Source organism: Balaenoptera borealis (genome assembly GCF_965194805.1).
Source record: "Balaenoptera borealis genome assembly, chromosome: X".
In the NCBI taxonomy this organism is placed as follows: domain Eukaryota; kingdom Metazoa; phylum Chordata; class Mammalia; order Artiodactyla; family Balaenopteridae; genus Balaenoptera; species Balaenoptera borealis.
In genome coordinates, this window is record NC_138881.1 from 119,925,899 (window position 1) to 119,946,525 (window position 20,627).

The following is a 20,627-nucleotide window of genomic DNA, read 5'->3' on the forward strand; positions in this document are numbered from 1 at the left end:
GTCACTGCAGATGGAAACAGTTAAGATGAGGCCCTACTAGAGTAGGGCTGGGCCTTAATCCAGCATGACTGATGTCCTCATACAAAGATGGCCACATAAAGACAGAGACATGCAAGGAGACTGCCACGTAATGATGAAGGCTGAAATTGGAGGTATAGAGCTCCAAGCCAAGGAAAATCAAAGATTGCCGGCAAACCACCAGAAGCCAGGACAAGGCAAGGAACGATCCCCTGCATGTTTCAAAAGGAGCATGGCCTTACTGACACCTTGCTTTTGAACTTCTAGCCTCCAGAATGGGGAGACCATAAACTGTGTTGTTTTAAGCCTCCTAGTTTGTGGTACTCTGTTACAGCAGCCCTAGGAAACTCATACACCCGTTATCTCAACATTCAAAATACATCTAAAATCCAGTTATGTTCCACCATCTCCACTGCTACCTCCCTGTTCTAATGGGTCTTGTATGAACTTCTTTAATGACATTAATATCCTCCTGGAAACCTTGCCTCTATGTGAGATCCACCATTAAATTTTACAGATCAACTTTAATACCAAATAATTCCATGCCAGTCAACAATATCTAAACATTTATCACGGATAAGAAACATAAAAGTTGAACAATGAAAATCAAGGTGATATAAGCAATAAATACAAATTTCAATTTAATCTGTTTATATACTTAAGTGTAACGTAGCGACGGTTTGCTGTAGCTGCTAAGGGAAGGAAAAAAAGACTTGATAGTGGACGATGGTTGGTGAAGGGGGAGAAAGAGACAGTGATCCTTTGCAAAGTCGTGAAAAGTCAGGTGATGGACTTTTAGGCAGCCATTCAATACCTTATACCCAGTAGGGTGAGCTAATGCAAAAAAAGAGGTCACTGTCTTTTGTTTTCACCATCTTCTCAAGCGTCTTTGTCACACACATATCTGACTTGATGCCTAAAGCTGTTCTCATTCTTTTTTATTCTTTCTGCACTATTTTCTTCACCAAGTTTGCAACCATTTGGGAGTTTATAGTACTCTGGCAGTCAAATTGCATTAAAAAATAAAGTTGTAGCATAGAAAAACACCTTAGGGCAAAATAAAGGTTGAACGTGAGAGCACTTTTAATTCCATGGAAACAGCTAATGTGCACAGCAGACTGAAGAGCAGTAACAGATGCTATTTTTTTATCCCCTTCATGTGGTGTGCTCCCACCAAGGAAAACTTTTTTGGTTTATCCAAATGCAGTACATGACTCAAATATGTTCCATATTCTCTGCCTAGCAACAGTTGGGTTAAGTAAATTAGTATCTTTGTCTGAAAATCTAATGGCAAATATCATTTCTTATAATGTATTTATTTAATGTGTTTTTAATGAAAAGCCTTTATATTCCCACTTGACTCCCCACCCCAGAAAAAAAAAAAAAACTCACCTGTTTTATTCAATGTTATTACATCATGTAACTCTAAACAGTACTTCTTTCTGACAAGGCCTGGGATTATAACTCTACCCTCTAAAGGCCTTCAGGTGCAGTTCTTTATTAGACAAGAACTAAATCATATCCAGGGGGCTTCACAGCTTTTCTCACTTTCTTGTTACCACTTTAAGAAAAGTTCAGTCACATGCAATGTAGCAAAGATCACAGGTATCAAGTCTCTGAATCGATTGGGCTCTACTCACAAAATAAACTACATCAACTCATTTGAGTGAGGGCACTACCGCTGGTCCCATGCTCCACTGGACAACCCATCCTTACTGATACAGTTTTAAGATTTAGAAAATAAATATACAGGATGCCCAGCTCAATTTGAATTTCAGATAAACATCAAAGAATGGGACACGCAATTAACTGGATGCAATACTTGGGACAGACTTTTACTAAAAAGGTATTTGTTATTGACCTGAAATTCACATTTAAGTAAGTATCCTATATTTTATCTATCAACCTTATTACTAGACAAGGCATCTACTAAAGAATCACGTTCTAGCTCACTAGAGGCTGACAAACCACTTCAATTATTGCTCACGTCCCTCCCAAGAGGCACACAATCCCCAAGCACCAGAGGTTCTATAAGTACGTAATTCACTTAACACACATGTATAGGAACGTGTACATCACTGACTATCCTGGGGCCACAGGATAAATAAAGCCCACTCCCCAGCCTGGCAGAGCTCATCCTCCAGAGGAGGAGGCAGACATGGAAACAAATACTTATAAAACACTGTGCTTAGAATAGCAGCATTAACAGATTCTGTGGAAGCATGGAAGAAAAAAAAGAAGTACATAACAAATTATTTCTGAAACCATAACTAAGATTTTCCGAGTTTATAAAAGTCTGTAATAATAAGAGAAACAGATGCATACGACTTTTCTGTGGATGATGTGCACATTTACTTGTTAAAGCACCTCTCTGAATCTTTAAATGCTGGGATATTGCTGGAAAACCCAGGCCCTTGACTGAAGAAAATGACATTCGCCTGTGTTGAAGACAGATGGTTCAGGCCTCTTTAATCCATGCAATCTATCTAAATATATCTTTATTCTCAGTGTCTATGCACGCTGCTGGTTTATGGTCCTTGGTTGGAATGTTAGCCAAGTCATTTTGTGCAAAAAAGGAACTGCGTAGGCTAAAGCTTGGATGAGCTCACTAGAAATTACTTTCTATTTTGGGTCTCCAAGCGACTGTGGTTTGGGGATCATAAAATAAGATGGTCACAGCCTGTGTAAGTTTTACATACAGAAAAAATAGAGGAGGTTGTAGACAATAGCTGGAGAGAAACAGAAAAAGACCTATAGAAGAAGGGCCTTGGAATAGTTTTTGCTTCTCTCACTGGCCAGCTGGTAGTAAAACGTTAAACTGATCAAGCCCTCCTTACAGGGGAAAATATACTGATTGTCATTTATCTTGAGACTTTTGAATTAGACTTCCTATTGCGGTACTGGACAAATATAGATAAGCTAAGATAATCTATAGACTACTGATCCAAAGATCTCACCACGACAAATGATAAAATTATAACAACGTACATGTTTAAATTCAGTTTTTTTAATTTTTGGTTTGCAATAACATGAAGCATGTTAAATAATAATCGATATTCATAAAGTTTCTGAGTTGAGGATCTAGAGTGCATCATTTTCATCAATCACAGTTAATAGAGTCAAAATAAGCTTCACCATGATTCATTCTACAAAACAAAAGCGTTGCTATACTAAATCAGTTGTCTCTCTCGTGCACATGCACAGACTCTCCCTCCCTCCCCCCTCCCCCTCTGTGTAAATCTTCTAACAGAGGCACTCTCATCACAAGGGGTTTTGGTTTGCTCAGGGGCCACTGAAATCAATTCAGCACCAATTCCCACCTGCAATGTAGGAAATATTCCTTTAGAGACACCAAAGGGCTCGCAGGCATTCTGATCCCAAGCCACCAAGAAACAGTCAATAACTGTGCAACAGGTAGCAGTATCCCTAGAAGGGATGGCAATTCAATGAACAACATACTCATTCCACATCCATAAATGTCAAGGTCCCCAAAGTCTGTCTATCTCTTTCTCCTTATTGAGACTCAGAAATCAAACTCCAATCTTGATGAGGCATTCTCCATCAGACCTGCACTTGGGACAAGTGCGATTGTTAAGACTGAGTACATCACCTGAATCCTAAATAAAAATTTTTCTCCGCATGTGTGTTTATTTGAAAAAACACTTCTTTGAGTGACTGCAAAATTAATATATATCTTTGTGGCCACAGACTGACATATTCTTTCTGGTACTTTTCTTCCCTATGGATCATATCTATTTTTTCTTTTCTGTACACAAGAATGAGGGAACCTGCTCAAATATACCAAATGCCAAGAAAATAACCTCAGAGAGACAAGAATAAATTTAATTTTTAAATCTTTACTAATAGTCAAGAAAAATATTCATGTATTAGGTTTGATTAATTCATTCATGCATTTAACAAATGTTTATTTAATGCCTATGAAACTGCCAGGCATATTTTAGAATCAAAACAGTGAACAAAACAGACAAAGCTTATTTGGTTAATATCGGCAATATAAAAAGTTACAAACTATTGAACTCAAAGTCAGGATTCTAAAACACTGTTTTACTCTGACAATCAAATATTTTGATGAGTACAATTTATTAATGTATCTGAGTATGCTTGGAATTCACCAGATGGGATAGAAGATATTATCATATGTAAAAAAAAATTAGACAATACAAAAAGAAAATTACCTGGGTTCTTTAGGAGAAGGGAAGTTGATTAGTTTTACTACATAATGTTGTTTTATGTGGTGTCTCTGCTAGGATTCCTCCTTACACCTTGCTCATAACTGACCGACTACTACAATGACATCTGCAGATTCAACAAACCGCCAATGGAAAATATTCAAGAAAAAAAATTCCAGAAAGTCCCAAACAGCAAAGCTTAAATTTGCCGTGGGCCAGCAACTATTCACATACTATTTACACTGTATTTACAAGCCTTGTACACTGTTGGTGGGAATGTAACTTAGAGAAGGCTCATGAATACAAAACCTCTGAGTTGTCTGAAGGTACAAAATCACCAACAGGGAATACAAAAGCAGAGGGTTAAGAGTGTTAACATAAAAAAAACAGCACCTGTCTGGAAGACAGAGAGGGGGATCTCCTTAAGATTCACTGTTAATTACTCACAACAGAAGAGAGTAAGTTGGGGTACCAGTTGTCCCATAGGTAAAGCAGCACAGATGTTTCAATGCACCATCTCTTAAAAAAAAAGAAAAAGAAATCAAGCCTGCCATTTTGATTGGCTCAAGGGAAAAAATGTGGAAGGAATTCTGGGATTCCATAGTGTCTCGTATTTCTATCACTGACTCCAAAACAATAAACCTAAATGAGGTAAAAATTAGCACACACATTTAAAAGTATTTCAGAAAGGGAAATCTCATTTTATTTAACTCATGACTGCACACTCTATCCTTGTTCAGAGCTGCTTTATTAAAAGATTAGGAAGAACTGATGTTTAACAAAGCACAACACGTGGGTGCTGATTTTGTATCTTTCATGAACATGACATTGAAGTATATTTTGCAGGGCATGCTTCTGAATTTAACATCGCAGTGCAGGTGTGCTCTCTGCGAGAGAAAAGGCTTCTATTTATTGCCTATTCTTTTGAGAAACCCGTTTTCAAGGGGTGGGAAGAACCTGTGACTGCAATCAAAGGCCCCTGTTGGACGGCTTCCCGATTCAATTCCCAATGACAGGATGGAAGTTGGAAGCTGAAGATGATGCAAATGAACATCTGTAGTGCATCCTGACAAACCTCTTAGTTCTCAGGCAGTTTCAGTTTCCGAGTCCCATTTCCTTCACGTTACTGTCTAAGAAGTATCGTTTTAGGACTATCAGCTTCGGTACAACATACACGCCTTCAATCAACTTCTACACCATTCTATTACCCACATATTTCAAGCATGAGGAGCATGCATGCTTCCTTGTACTGTTCTTTCTCATCATATGTATATCATGTCAGTGACACTTTTTGTGGTTTCGCCTGGTTCGTTTTCATATAACAAAAACACCACTGCTTAGCAAAGTTGGAAAAAAATGTTAAGATGAAGGGTCATTGAGGGGTTGCACATCTTATATGAGCAAAACCAAAACAGAATATTGGAGGGCAGAAAATTTCAGGTAAAAAAAGTGTCACAGACATTCCATAAAGCTAATATTTATTAAAACAAAGCTACCTGATAGGAAATGTGCAGTGTTGGTTCACACTTTGTAAATATGATAATTCTAGACCCTGCCCTGCGCTCCACTGTCAACCGATGTTCATCAAGCATTTACTGAAGTTGGCTTCAAACCCCATCCTAGGCTCTAGGGATACAGAAGTGAACACTACACAGTCCCTGCTGTCATGGCCCCCAAAGTTTAGTGGGGTAGTACTGAGAAACGGGAACCATAGTACACTGTGAGAGGAGCTGAGGAAGAAGACAACATAGGGTTTAACTTGCCCAGAAACACCGAGTAATCCTCTTTATCCCTTTGGGCAACTTCTGACCTTGTCACTCACCAACCATAATCATTAACTCAAGAAATCGCACTTACCAATCACCAAAGAAATTTGAGTCCTCCTCATCTCCTGCTGCGCGTTAGAGTAACCAAGTACAGTCAAGAACAAACAGTAGGGGCTTCCCTGGTGGCGCAGTGGTTGAGAATCTGCCTGCCAATGCAGGGGACACGGGTTCGAGCCCTGGTCTGGGAGGATCCCACATGCCGTGGAGCAACTGGGCCCGTGAGCCACAACTACTGAGCCTGCACGTCTGGAGCCTGTGCTCCGCAACAAGGGAGGCCGCGATAGTGAGAGGCCCACGCACCGCGATGAAGAGTGGCCCCCGTTTGCCACAACTAGAGAAAGCCCTCGCACAGAAACAAAGACCCAACACAGCCAAAAATGAATGAATTAATTTTTTTTTTAAATTAAAAAAAAAAAAACAAACAGTAACACATCTAATCGAGACAATTAAAATATTGAAACACTTTGAATAATAAGATCATGGCATTTGCTAAATATTCTTTCTGTTTATGGCAATTAGAAGATGCTAATTCTTTAACCACATGTGATTCTGTTTCCTTTAGCACCCTGCTAGGTATATAGTCAGTGCTAAATAAAATGGAGGCAGGGACTTCCCTGGTGGCTCAGTGATTAAGAATCTGCCTTCCAATGCAGGGGATGCGGGTTCGATCCCTGGTCAGGGAACTAGATCCCACATGTACACCGCAACTAAGAGTTCATGTGTCACAACTGAGGAGCCCACCAGCTGCAACTAAGGAGCCCACGGGCCTCAACCAAGGAGCCCACCTGCCGCAACTAAGACCTGGTGCAACCAAAATAAATAAAATAAATACAAAATAATAAATAAAAATAAAATAAAATGGAGGCAATTATTGAACTTTGAACCATTTTGCCACCATATCCAACACCATAAAATGAAGGGACACATTTCATAGGGCATATAAGCATATGCGTCTTCTCACTTCATAGTTAGTTCCCATATATATGAAAATATTCATATTCTACATAGATAATATAAAACTTGTTTCGTTGCACCACCCACACCTTGTCCAGAGCACATGGATGCCTTGGGTTGATTAAGTGTATTAGCGCTGTAACAATAATTCATAGAAGAAACGATTTGAGATTACAGTGAACTATATTCTCATAGCAAGAACTCTGAGATAAGTCAAATGGCTTCCAATGCATTTGGTCTCTATTCCTAAATAACTAAGGTTAGATCAGTTATCCAACTGTGCAGGAGTGGGCCTTTCATGGATTCAACCCAAGACATCCATGTGCCTTGGAGCAGATGCAGGTACAATAACAGCAAGGATTTTTTTTTTTTTTTTTTAAACAGGGTTGTTACAAAAGGAAAGGTAGAACAGATTTTGACAGTCCTTAGCAAGGCAACAGGCTAGAGAGTTAGGCTATGTCTTGAGAGACAGGGATTTTTGAAATTCCTTTATTTCTTTATTTAGCATATCAAGAGACAGGCCTGGTGGACTTGATTTAGGTTTAAGACAGGAAAGGTACCATATTTCTAGACCAGAAATGGAAAGAAAGAAATAGAATTTTCCTTTTCTGAGTGCATCTCAGAGCCAGTGGACTGATGGTACTAAGGCAGAAGAGAGGTGAGAAGAAAACCAAAGAGATTACGTAGGACCAGCGTCTTCCCATATCCCACAACTCTGGTCCCTGGTCATCACCATTGTACTCTCTGATTTTACATATACAATTTAAAATTCTACACACAAGTGAGGTCATTCAGTTTCGTTCTGTGTCTGGAATATTCACTATGTATATCAAATCATCACGTTGTACATCTTTAATGTACACAATTTTTTAAAAAATTTTGGAAGACATTAGGTAGGAACATTAGCCTCCTCCTCATACTCAGGGAAGCTAAATCTTAATGTGAAGTGAGAGAAATATTTGGAAATATCCCGTTTATTGGGTCCCACAGGTATACCTAAAGGAGGGGCATCAGTATTTTCTTTAAACCCCTTATAGTTAATAAAAATAGGTACTACTCATTCATAAAGCACTTCTGGCCAGGCACTGCTATAAATGCTTTAGATACATTAATTCGTTTAGTCTTTACAATGATCGTATTAAAAAGGTATTAACTGTATCCCCACTATGTAGATGAGGAGACTGAGGCATAGAGAGATGAAGTGGATCGCCCACAGCCACAGTTAGTAAATGGAAGACATGGAGTTTAAAATACGATCTCATACTACTCCTTAATTAGTATCATCTCTTGTTACTTTTCTTTCTGTGCTACTTTTTCCTCCCCTTAAGATGCACATCTCCCATATTTCCTCAACTGTACTCAAACCTCTTTGAGATTCTGAGGTTCTTTTATTTTTGTACCTCCCACAGTACATAGCAAAGTGCTGTTATGACATACCATTTTGAGAGTACAGTGATTACATTTTAATGTCAAATACTCCCTTACACACACACACACACACACACACACACACACACACACACACACACACACACACACAGCCTGCAACAGTTTGGACACAATGCAAGGAGTGACTCTACCCAAAATGGTGGTGTAAAATACTCATCCATTGTCACAGATATGAGAAGATGTTGGTCCCACATAGTCTCTTTGATTTTCCTGATCTTGACAGAGAAAAGATATACAGTCTTGAGATTGGGGAGACAATTCTGCAGTAATACATGCCTACTTCCAGGGCTGTGAAGAGGATATTTGAAGGAGGTAATGTTGTTTATATGTTAAATATTGCTTAGGACTCAGAACTTAAAGGCTGCATTAAAAAATACTTTACAAATACTATGAGCTTTTTTTCCCTTAAAGGAACAAGAACAAGACCAAACCAAGGGAAGTAAGTGCAATACCAGACACACAAACAACGGAACAGACACCATAAGAAGTCTCTCCAGGGCCACAGTTCTTAAGGATTATCAGCAACCTCTTAATGAGAAGAAATTACAGATGACAAGGAGAACTTCTCCACCCTGTAGAGAGTTTGTGGCATCTACTTTAAACTGAATGGAATTCTCATTATGGTCTACACTGAGGTTGTACTCCTTCACATTATAGTTTTCTGGTCATCTTTACAATGACCCAAGTTCCAAACAGCCCTGGAATCATGTTCTATACAAATGACTGAACTGGCAATGGCGGGGGAGACCCGGCCTGAGGGGTGAAGACAGACGCTAAGAGCCACAAAGAACAAACCCAAGTAAGCCACACCCTTTCGGAACTTGTTCTTTCATCAGGGGATAGTCAATAAGTGTTAATCAGTGCTTGGTGTAGAGACTTGTACACAGCCCCTTACGGGCCTTTTTATCATACTTCACTCTTCCAGGCTCTCGCATAATATACTGTGAGAGACAGCTTGTAATGGAAGCTGAGGTTGGATTCGATGTCTCTTTCCTACTGCCTCAGTTGCCAAGACACATTAAGCAACAAGAAAATAAGGTCACATTTTTCCTTCATTTCAGCAGATAATAATAAGAGCTAGTTTTTATTTAAAAGTAGACGATGTAGCACACGTATTGATTGATTAATGACATATTCCCTTGAAAAAAGGTAAATGCTGGGATCCCAGGTAACAAATGAGGAGACAGACAGAAATAGGTTTAGTGCCTTGCCCAAGACCACTCTCTATGTCACTGACAGCCACAGCTTTGACACTTTGCCCAAAGCTCAGTCTCCAAAGATGAATTTCTGATCTTTAATAATAGCGTAGTTGCTGGAGAAGAAACACTGTGTCTATTTCAAGATACTGAAACAATTAAATAGAAAAACATACTGTTTTTCCAGATTCTGGCATCTCCCTTTAGCACATCCAAACTCATGTTTTTCCCCAAAATGTAGTGGTCGACATTTAGTGCCATGACATTAGCTAATCTGTATGAAAATGGTGGGATCACACCAAGTGCATGGAGTGAATTTTCACAGTAATCACTCAATAGGCACACTTAGAACTCTCTCTCATTTTAGAGAAGCAGGGAAAGGCTTTTGGCTGAGCTTTCATTGAAGAGTAAAGTCAGCCGTTGGTAACTGTGGTTCCACATCTATGGATTCAACTAGCCATGCACTGAAAATATTCAGAAAAAAGAGTTCCAGAGAGTTCCAAAAAGCAAAACTTGAATTTTCCATGCATCGGCAACTATTTACATAGCTTTTACACTGTATTAGGTATTATAAATCATCTAGAGATAATTTAAAGTATGCGGATGTACTTAGGTTACATGCAAATACTATGCCATTTTATATAAGGGACTTAAGCATCGCAGATTTTGGTATCCACAGGATCTTGGAACCAATCCCCCAGGGGCACTTAGGGATGACAAACTTCATCTAAGGCATTTAGCTCAGCAGCTAGATTAAGGTACAATTGAGGTGTACACACTGGGTACAGTCCTTCTAAAGTTCTGTTAACTTCCCTATTTTTTTTGTATTGAAGTACAGTTGATTTACAATATTGTTAGTTTCAGGTGTACAGCAAAGAAAGTGTACATTCTTTTCCATTATAGGTTATAAGATATTGGATATATGTCCCTGTGCTATACAGTAAATCCTTGTAGTTTATTTTATATATAGTGGTATATATCTGTTAATCCCATACTCCTAATTTATCCCTCTCCCCTTTCTCCTTTGGTAACCATAAATTTGTTTTCTATGTGTGTGGGTCTGTTTCTGTTTTGTATGTAAGTTCATTTGTCTCATTTTTTTTTAGATTCCACACATAAGCGATATAATATGATATTTGTCTGTCTCTGTCTGACTTATTTCACTTAGTATGATAATCTCTAGGTCCATCCACGTTGCAGCAAATGGCAATATTTCATTCTTTTTTATGGCTGAGTTAACTTCACTATTAACACAAATATCTCACCTGGGGAGCTTTTAAGAAATACATTCCCACACCCCATCCTTGACCTAGTAAATCAGTATCTCCAAGGGAAGGGCCTAGGAATCTGTATACTTACAAAGCACTCCACTAGTCAATGCCCCTACATTCAGACGAATTCCTAGTTTTCAATGAGCAGATCCTTAAATGTTTGTGGTTGGCTACAGGGATCCTGCATGGAAGATGTGAACTATCCTTGCTACTGATCAGACCACTCAAAGGGTTAAGCCTGAAGTGTCATATTCATTTTGACTATGAGAGGAGACTGGGGGAAAGTCTTCACGGGAAAGGCAAGAAATCATCCTTTCTCTCTGTGTTCAAAGAGTATGATATAGCAGTCGTTAAGCACAGACTCTAGTGCCAGACCATCTGGGTTCAAATTCTGGCTCTGAACCTTATTAGCCTGACCAAGGGGGCAAGCCACTTAACCTCTCCCTGCTAGAGTGCCTCCAACTATAAAATGGAGACAATGCTAGTACCTATTTCCTAGGGTTGTTATGTGCCTTAAAAGTTATTTACACATCCTAAGTACTTTAAAAAATATTAGGTTTTGTTGTATAGCATTCATGCTTTCAAAAAGGTTTTGTATATATCCTACGGGATAGGTTGGGTCTGTCACCCCCCAACTATTGAGATGACAAAACTTTCACACATAGAGTAAATGATTTTTCCCATGTTACTCTGAAGATTCATGGAAGAGATGGCAGCAAACCCAAGGCTCATGCCTTCTAGCCTTTTCCTCTTTCTAATATACACATGGTTTCCCTTCACTCCCCATTCAGTATCCTCTTGGACTATGAGTTATTATTGTGTAGACTACAGTCTGCCTACAAGAAGAACAAATTAGGTTCCTCAATACATGACTTTTCACTAGCATGTATGGAAGAAAGCATTTAAAACAAACTCCTGAAACTTAATAGGGCAACTTTCAGTTGTGTGCAGAATTCAGCTATGCACAAATACGAATTTCCCGTGTTAGACCCAAGAAATATTTTCAAGCTTCATTATGGAAAAAAAAATCACTCTGCTATTAATCTACTGTTGCGTGACATCAACAACCTCTATGACAACAGGTGACAGATAGTTGTCCAAGATGATAAGCAAAAGGTATTATAACTTTAGGCGCGTCAAGAAGCTGTGAGACAGACTTTGGGAAACAGATCTCAAACTGCCCTTTCCCCTACAGTGCTGTCTTTTACAAAGAGACATTTGAAAAAGAAATCTGACTCAATACCTGTCTTCAAATTACAACGTGGCAGCAAGTCAACACAACTGTCTTCAGCATGGCTCTTGCCACTACAAACAATGCCACTGCCTTAAGCAAGTGCTGGTTTTATGCCATCCAGAACTTGGCTAGGTGCCAAAGAAGGGTTGAACAGCTCAAATTTGTTCCATTTGAATAGAGAGTCTTATAGCAGCAGAAGCTAGTCAATTAGAGACCTCTCTGAGACTCACTCTATTGTCAACTCAGTGCCCCAGAGGGCACTGAAATCACTGGACGGGCCACCATGCAGACTTCTGCTCAATTAACTGGGGACCAGAGGGCTGGCAGGATGTTTGCCTCCGAGGGGCAAGAGGCCAGCATGGGCCTGGGCTGTGTGCCTGGAAGGCTGAGCAATAAAGGGCTGAACAACGTTATTGATTCATTTTATTTTTAGATACTTTAAAGGAAACGCAATCTAGTTAACTAATCTTAATTAATTAAGATGTTATAATTAGCAAAAAAATAGTACAGACCAGGCTTCCCTGGTGGCGCAGTGGTTGAGAATCTGCCTGCCAATGCAGGGGACACGGGTTCGAGCCCTGGTCTGGGAAGATCCCACATGCCGCGGAGCAACTAGGCCCGTGAGCCACAACTACTGAGCCTGCGCGTCTGGAGCCTGTGCTCCGCAACAAGAGAGGCCGCGACAGTGAGAGGCCCGCGCACCGCGATGAAGAGTGGCCCCCGCTCGCCCCAACTGGAGAAAGCCCTCGCACAGAAACGAAGACCCAACACACCCAAAAATAAATAAATAATAAATAAATAAATAAATTTATTAAAAAAAAAAACAGTACAGACCAATATGTTTTCCTCCAAGTGCACATGGTGTATACCTAACCAAGAAGAATTAGAACCCCAGTTAACAAAAGAACAACTTTTTAAACTGTGAAATGTTTTCCAGTGGAAGTTTATATACAGGCTACCATTACTACCCCTTCAATCTTATATAGTACCAAAATTATTATAATGCTACATAATATATCTTGATACTGTGGCTCAGAGTTTATAATTTACCTATCCAAAACAAAATATGATTACTTAATCTTACATTTAAAATATCAATGTAAAAAAAAAAAACCTTCATTTACAGGTTGCACACACACACAGACAAACACAAAAAAAATCTTAGAAATGCAGCATTAAAAGATACGTCAACGGGGCCTCCCTGGTGGCGCAGTGGTTGGGAGTCTGCCTGCCAATGCAGGGGACACGGGTTCGAGCCCTGGTCTGGGAGGATCCCACATGCCGCGGAGCAACTAGGCCCGTGAGCCACAACTACTGAGCCTGCGCATCTGGAGCCTGTGCTCCGCAACAAGAGAGGCCACGATAGTGAGAGGCCCGCGCACTGCGATGAAGAGTGGCCCCCGCTTGCCACAACTAGAGAAAGCCCTCGCACAGAAACGAAGACCCAACACAGCCATAAATAAAAAAAATTTAAAAAAAAAAGATACATCAACGTATACAACAGTGAAACAAGAATAAGGACTGAAAACTGATCCGTGTTAAACAGATACGAAGAGGTGAGAAATGTGAAAAAGTCTCATTTGTTAAAGATGAATATGCCTAAAAGATTAATGTCAAAAATCCTAAACTTTTCCCCACAGACCACTTTTCTACAGAGCTCCACTGACTGTCTTCAAAGAGATAAGTGGATCAAACAGAATACGACTAAAAGGAATGGAATTCATTATTTTGTTCAAAGGAAACAGAGAGTAAACAATACTAAAGGCAAGCATAAGGGTGATCAGTCTGAACAGAAAGCATCATCTAATTATGCTACTCCAGGTCTGACGGAGCACATGAGGGAAAAAGCAGCCAAGTGTGGGCCATTCTGGCTCTCAGCCGCTTCCAGACCCAACACTGCAGAGAAACATGCCAGGTATTCACCAGATTTCCCCGCAGTGGGGCCGACGACACCTTTTCCGTCCCAACCACAAATAAATTCGCACACTGGACAGCGAGGCACAGTGAATCGAATAATCTAGTGCTACAATGGAGGTTACAGAAAAAGCAAGTGCTCCCCTTCAGGCAGCCAAACGTCCTTAGAGAACCTTTTCAAAGACTGCAAGCCATGGGCAAATTATTTATAAGATATATCATCTCTGGCTAGACCAACTAATTTACAGCCTGGTTTCTGTGCTTCGGATCTTCCGTTTGCAAAATATAGTATTAATTCGGGCCAACTCAATATGGCAGTACGGCTGCTCCCCTAAATAGTACGCGGATTGAGTATGCTGTAGTATGAGCCGTCAAGAACGAGGTACTTCTCGATGAGCTTAGAACAGGGTCGCACTGCCATTCACTTCTAAAATGGGGTAAAATAAGATGTAGGCAAAGCATGCACACCTGCTGAAATGGCAGTAAATATTTGGGAACTGCAGCTACAAATGAGCACAGAAATAAACTACAGATCTGACAGAGCCAAAACCAGATGAAACTTAATTACTTGAATGGCCAAAAGCCACCACTGCACTCTATGAGGGCTTTTAATCATGACCCTAGTCATAAACATTTGTTTGGGACCTATTCTGTATCTCAAATAGCGAGGGTTCAATGAATGGTTATTACTATTTCATTATTAACTTTACTATCTCATTCTGTCCTTACAATCACCCTTGTAAAAAAGGTAGGTGTAATTATCATTCCCATTTTTAGCTAGATAAACTGTGGTGACAAAGAATTTAAGTGACATATCCAAGTATCAACAGCTAGTAAAGAGCAAACTCCAGGTCTATCTGATGCCAAAGATCTTTCAAATACACCCCGTTGCTTCCCCAACAGTCTCAACATGGCTCAAAGTATCCAGTGTAAAACATCAAGGATGGCTGTGTAGTAATGCAGAGTAACGTACCCCCCAAATGTCCACACCCTAATGCCCAGAGCCTGTATTGTTTGTTTACAAGGTAAAAGGGGATTAGGTTATAGATGAAATTAAAGTTGCTAGTCAATTGATGTTGACATGGAGAGACTGTCCTGGATTATCTGGACAATTATTACAGCCTAATGTACTGAAGGGGAAGGCAAAAATGGCAGAACCAGAGAAATGGCAGCAAGAGACTCAGCCAGCCATTGATACTTCTGAAGATAGAAGGGGGCTATCAAGCCAAGGAATGAGGGCAGCCTCTAGAAGGCAAGGAAAGGCCAGGAGTAATAACTCCAGAAAGAATGAAGTCCTGATGACAATCTTGATTTTAGACCACTGAGTTCCATGAAGGAATTCTGACCACCAGAATTATAAAATAAATTTACATTGTTTTAAATCAATGTACATAGGAAACTAAATCCCAGGAAGCTTAAGAATTTATAAACATGTGAAAACATGGTCACCCTCACTCATGTTTCAATTTTCATTTGTCCAAACAAGATAATCCTTTTCTGCTTTGAGGTTTGACAAAAATAAATGTTTGGTAAACCTAGTCCTGGCAAATTCTACCACAAATTTAGTATCTTACCAACACAAATTTATTATCTTACAGTTCTGAAGGTGCGAAGTTTGAAATGAGTCTTAAGAGGGCTAAAATCAAGGTGTCAGTGGGTTGAATTACTTCTGGAGGAAGAGAATCCCTTTCCTTGCCTTTTCCAACTTCTAGAGGCCACCCACATCCTTGGGTTGTTGGCCCCTTCCTTGCATCACATCTTCACATCTGACTCTGAATCAAATCTTCTGTTCCTCTTATTATTTGTATGTTTTCTATATATCCTTGATACATATTTGTATGAGGTTTTTTATATATTCCTGATAAGAATGTTTTTTAGGACATATATTGAGATTATTTTGTCCCAGTCTTTTACTTGCCTTTTCAATTTCTAAGCAGTGCCTTTGATTAATGTTAAGTTTTAAATTTTGTTAGGTCCAGCTTATCATGTTATTCTTCATTATTGCTTTTTCTATTATAAAAAATATTTTCTTGTCCACAGTGACAAAGCTATCCCCCCACCCAAAGCTTTCTTATAGGATGTTTACAATGTAATTCTCACCTTTATTAATGTTTGCAAATCATTTCAACTTAATGTTTTTCTACGGTGTGGGATATAAGTGACTTTTTTTTCCTTTTAGATATTTAGTTCTTCCTGCACCATTCCTTGAAAATACTTTCCTCTCCCTAATGAATTGCATTGGTACCTTTGTCAGAAGGAATTTGACCATACATGTGAGGGTCTATTTCTGGATTCTCCTTTCCATTTCACTGATCTATCTGTCCATCCTTTAGGTCAATACATTATGACTACTGCTACTATTTTAACTACTATAGATTTGAACAAAGTCTTTTTTTTTAATTGAAGTATAGTTGATTTACAATGTTGTGTTAAGTACTAAGTCTTAAAATCAGGTAGTATAAATCCTCCAATTTGTAATTTCCCAGGACTGTTCTATCTATTCTAGATTTTCTGCATTCACATATAAGCTTTAGTGTAATCTTGACAATTTCTACATAAAAGTGTTGGAGTTTGGACTATAATTGCAATGAATCTATAGGTTAATTTGGGGAGCATTGACAAGTTAAAATTAATTAGTCTCTATTCAATATTCTGCAATAAACCATAATGGAAAAGAAAATGAAAAACATATATATGCATAACTGAATCACTTTGCTGTACAGCAGAAATGACATTGTGAATCAATTATACTTCAGTTAAATATTTTAAAAAATAGGAAGGAAAGCCTCATTTATCTCATTAAAACATATATTCCATAAAACTTATTTTTACTTAAAAAAGTATTTAGTCTCTAATCTATGAACATAGTGTATGTATTTATGTAGATTCAGTTATTTTTCTGTTCAGTGTTTTGCAGATCTGTGGTAGAGGCCTTACATATTTTTTTCTCAGATTTATTCCTAAGTATTTTGGGTTTTGATGCTATTGTAAATAGCATTTTAAGATAGCATTTCAAGTTATCAATTATGAGTAAAAGGAAATACAATACTTTTTGTTTGACTTTGTGTCTTGCAGTCTTGCAGAGTTCAAGTTTTAGGTCTAATACTTTGACTTACCATACTGTCTGTCAATCCAAGAGGTTTACTTTTTCTTACCCAGTAGTTATGCCTTTCATTTTATTATTTCCCTATTATTTAGGCTAACACCTCCAGTTCAATGCTGAATAGAAGTTGTAAGAGTGTTCATTAAATATGCTGTTTGCTTTAAGAATTGTATAGATATCCCTTATCAGGTTGAAAAATATTCCTTCTAGTTCATATATTATTGAGTGTTTTTTCATGAAAGGGTTTTAGATGTTATCAAATTTTTTACATCTATTTATCTGACCACATTAGTTTCCTGATTTGCTTTGTTACTGTGGTGAATTACACTGATCAAGTCTCATATGTAAAACTAATCTTACATTCCTGAGACAGATCTCAGTTGGTCACGATGTATTATTCCTTTTTATATTACTAGATTTGATTTACTAATATTTTGTTAAAGATTCTTGCACTTACATTCATGAAGGATATGACTAATTTTCTTTTCCTATAATGTTTCAAGTTTTGCTATTAGGGCTACACTGGGCTACCCTAATTAGTTCCCTACAACAAATTAGAAAATGTTCTCTATTTTATGAAAGGGCTTGTGCAAAATGGTATTATTCCTTTCATATTTTTGATAGAATTATGCAATTATGCCTTCTGGACCAGAGTTCTCTATAGCAAAGGTTTTCAACTGACTATTTCTTCAGGTATCAATTTTGGTCAGGAGAGAAAAAATATATAGAACAGGCAAGACAAATAACAAGCACAAAATAATGGATATTTTCCTTGTCTCATGTTATGTGCCTAAGAAAACCTTGAAACCAAAATTTAACAATGACATTTAAGAAGTGAAAGTATAGGCCACTCACACTCATGACCATCGATCTAAAAACTTCTGAAATGAGACAAACCAATTCCAGTAATATATAAAATATGTCATGAGCTTGTGGGTTAATTCCAAGAATGCAAGTTTTGTTTAACATTAGATAATTAATGTTGTTCACCATACTAAATACTCAATAAATTAAAATAGAAAAATGATTATCTCAAAAGTGTAGAAAAATTGATCAATTTTAGCCCATCTGTAGTTTAAAAAAACCAAAATGTATAACCTAGGAATGAAAGAGAACAGCCTTAATATGACAAAGTTATCTATAAAAACATTAAAAGAAATATATTCAATGGTAAAATGTTGAAAGCTTTCCCTTGGAGATCAAGAACAAAACAAGTATGCCTGCCACAACTATTTCTACCTTACCACTGTCTTAGACTTCTTAGCCAGTACAGTAAAAGCCAGAAAAAAAGAACAAGAATTAGAAATTAAAACACCAAAAATATTATTATTTATAAATGGTACAATTGCCTATATAAGAAAGTCAAAAGTATCTACTTCTATATTAGTACATTTAACAGGTACACACAGCAAATTGAGTGGATGATAAATCAATTTAGAAACATCTCTTTTTATATACTAGCCACAAGTGGTTAGAACAATTTAAAAGATAACTTTTAAAAGGCATCAAAAATATGAAATACCTAGGAATAAATCTAACAAAATATGTATAAAACTCTACGGAAAATTATAAATTTTACTGAGATATATTAAAGACAAGCAAAACAGAGTTACACTATATTCCTGGATTAGAAGACTCAAGTGTATTAAAATTATCTCCCAAATTATTTAATTATTATTAAAGGAACTTCACTAAGCAGGAAACACAAGAGAAGAAAAGGACCTACAAAAACAAACCCAAAACCATTAAGAAAATGGCCATAGAAACATACATATCAATAATTCCCTTAAATGTGAATGGATTAAATGCTCCAACCAAAAGACACAGGCTTGCTGAATGGATACAAAAATAAGACCCATATATATGCTGTCTACAAGAGACCCACTTCAGACCTACGGACACATACAGACTGAAAGTGAGGGGATGAAAAAAGATATTCCATGCAAACAGAAATCAAAAGTAAGCTGGAGTAGCAATACTCATATCAGATAAAATAGACTTTAAAATAAAGAATGTTACAAGAGACAGGGAAGGATACTACATAATGAACAAAGGATCAATCCAAGAAGAAGATATAACAATTAGAAATATATACGCACCCAACATAGGAGCACCTCAATACATAAGGCAACTACTAACAGCTATAAAAGAGGAAATTGACAGTAACACAGTAATAGTGGGGGACTTTAACACCTCACTTACACCAAAGAACAGATCATCCAAAACGAAAATAAATAAGGAAACAGAAGCTTTAAATGACACAATAGACCAGATAGATTTAATTGATATTTATAGGACATTTCATCCAAAAACCGCAGATTACACTTTCTTCTCAAGTGCACCCAGAACATTCTCCAGGATAGATCACATCTTGGGTCACAAATCAAGCCTCAGTAAATTTAAGAAAATTGAAATCATATCAAGCATCTTTTCTGACCACAACGCTATGAGACTAGAAATGAATTACAGGGAAAAAAACGTAAAAAACACAAACACATGGAGGCTAAACAATACGTTACTGAATAACCAAGAGATCACTGAAGACATCAAAGAGGAAATCAAAATATATCTAGAGACAAATCACAATGATAACACGACAATCCAAAACCTATGGGATGCAGCAAAAGCAGTTCTAAGAGGGAAGTTTATAGCTATACAAGCCTACTTCAAGAAAAAAGAAAAATCTCAAATAAACAATCTAACTTACACCTAAAGGAACTAAAGAAGAACAAACAAAACCCAAAGTTAGCAGAAGGAAAGAAACCATAAAGATCAGAGCAGAAATAAATGAAATAGAAACAAGGAAAACAGTAGCAAAGATCAATAAAACTAAAAGCTGGTTCTTTGAGAAGATAAAGAAAATTGATAAACCATTAGCCAGACTGATCAAGAAAAAGAGGGAGAGGACTCAAATCAATGAAATTAGAAATGAAAAAGGAGAAGTTACAACAGACACCGCAGAAATACAAAGCATCCTAAGAGACTAATACAAGCAACTCTATGCCAATAAAAGGGACAAACTGGAAGAAATGGACAAATTCTTAGAAAGGTATAACCTTCCAAGACTGACCAGGAAGAAGTAGAAAATATGAACAGACCAATCACAAGTAATGAAATTGAAACTGTGATTAAAGATCTTCCAACAAACAAAAGTCCAGGACCAGATGGCTTCACAGGTGAATTCTATCAAACATTTAGAGAAGAGCTAACACCCATCCTTCTCAAACTCTTCCAGAAAATTGCAGAGCAAGGAACACTCCTAAACTCGTTCTATGAGGCCGCCATCACTCTGATACCAAAACGAGACAAAGATACTACAAAAAAAGGAAATTACAGACCAATTTCACTGATGAATATAGATGCAAAAATCCTCAACAAAATACTAGCAAACAGAATCCAACAACACATTAAAAGGATCATACACCATGATCAAGTGGGATTTATCCCAGGGATGCAAGGATTCTTCAATATA

General features: G+C 37.8%; 1 long non-coding RNA gene across 1 annotated transcript; it reads right to left on the bottom strand.

The window, feature by feature from the left end:
• Nucleotides 1–1,510: 1,510 nt before the first annotated feature.
• LOC309621233 lies at nucleotides 1,511–19,175 on the bottom strand. Its single transcript, XR_014239841.1, has 3 exons — nucleotides 13,641–19,175; nucleotides 6,466–13,339; nucleotides 1,511–6,148 (listed from the first exon to the last, which is right to left on the bottom strand). It is a non-coding gene; the product is annotated as an uncharacterized lncRNA (long non-coding RNA).
• Nucleotides 19,176–20,627: the final 1,452 nt, after the last annotated feature.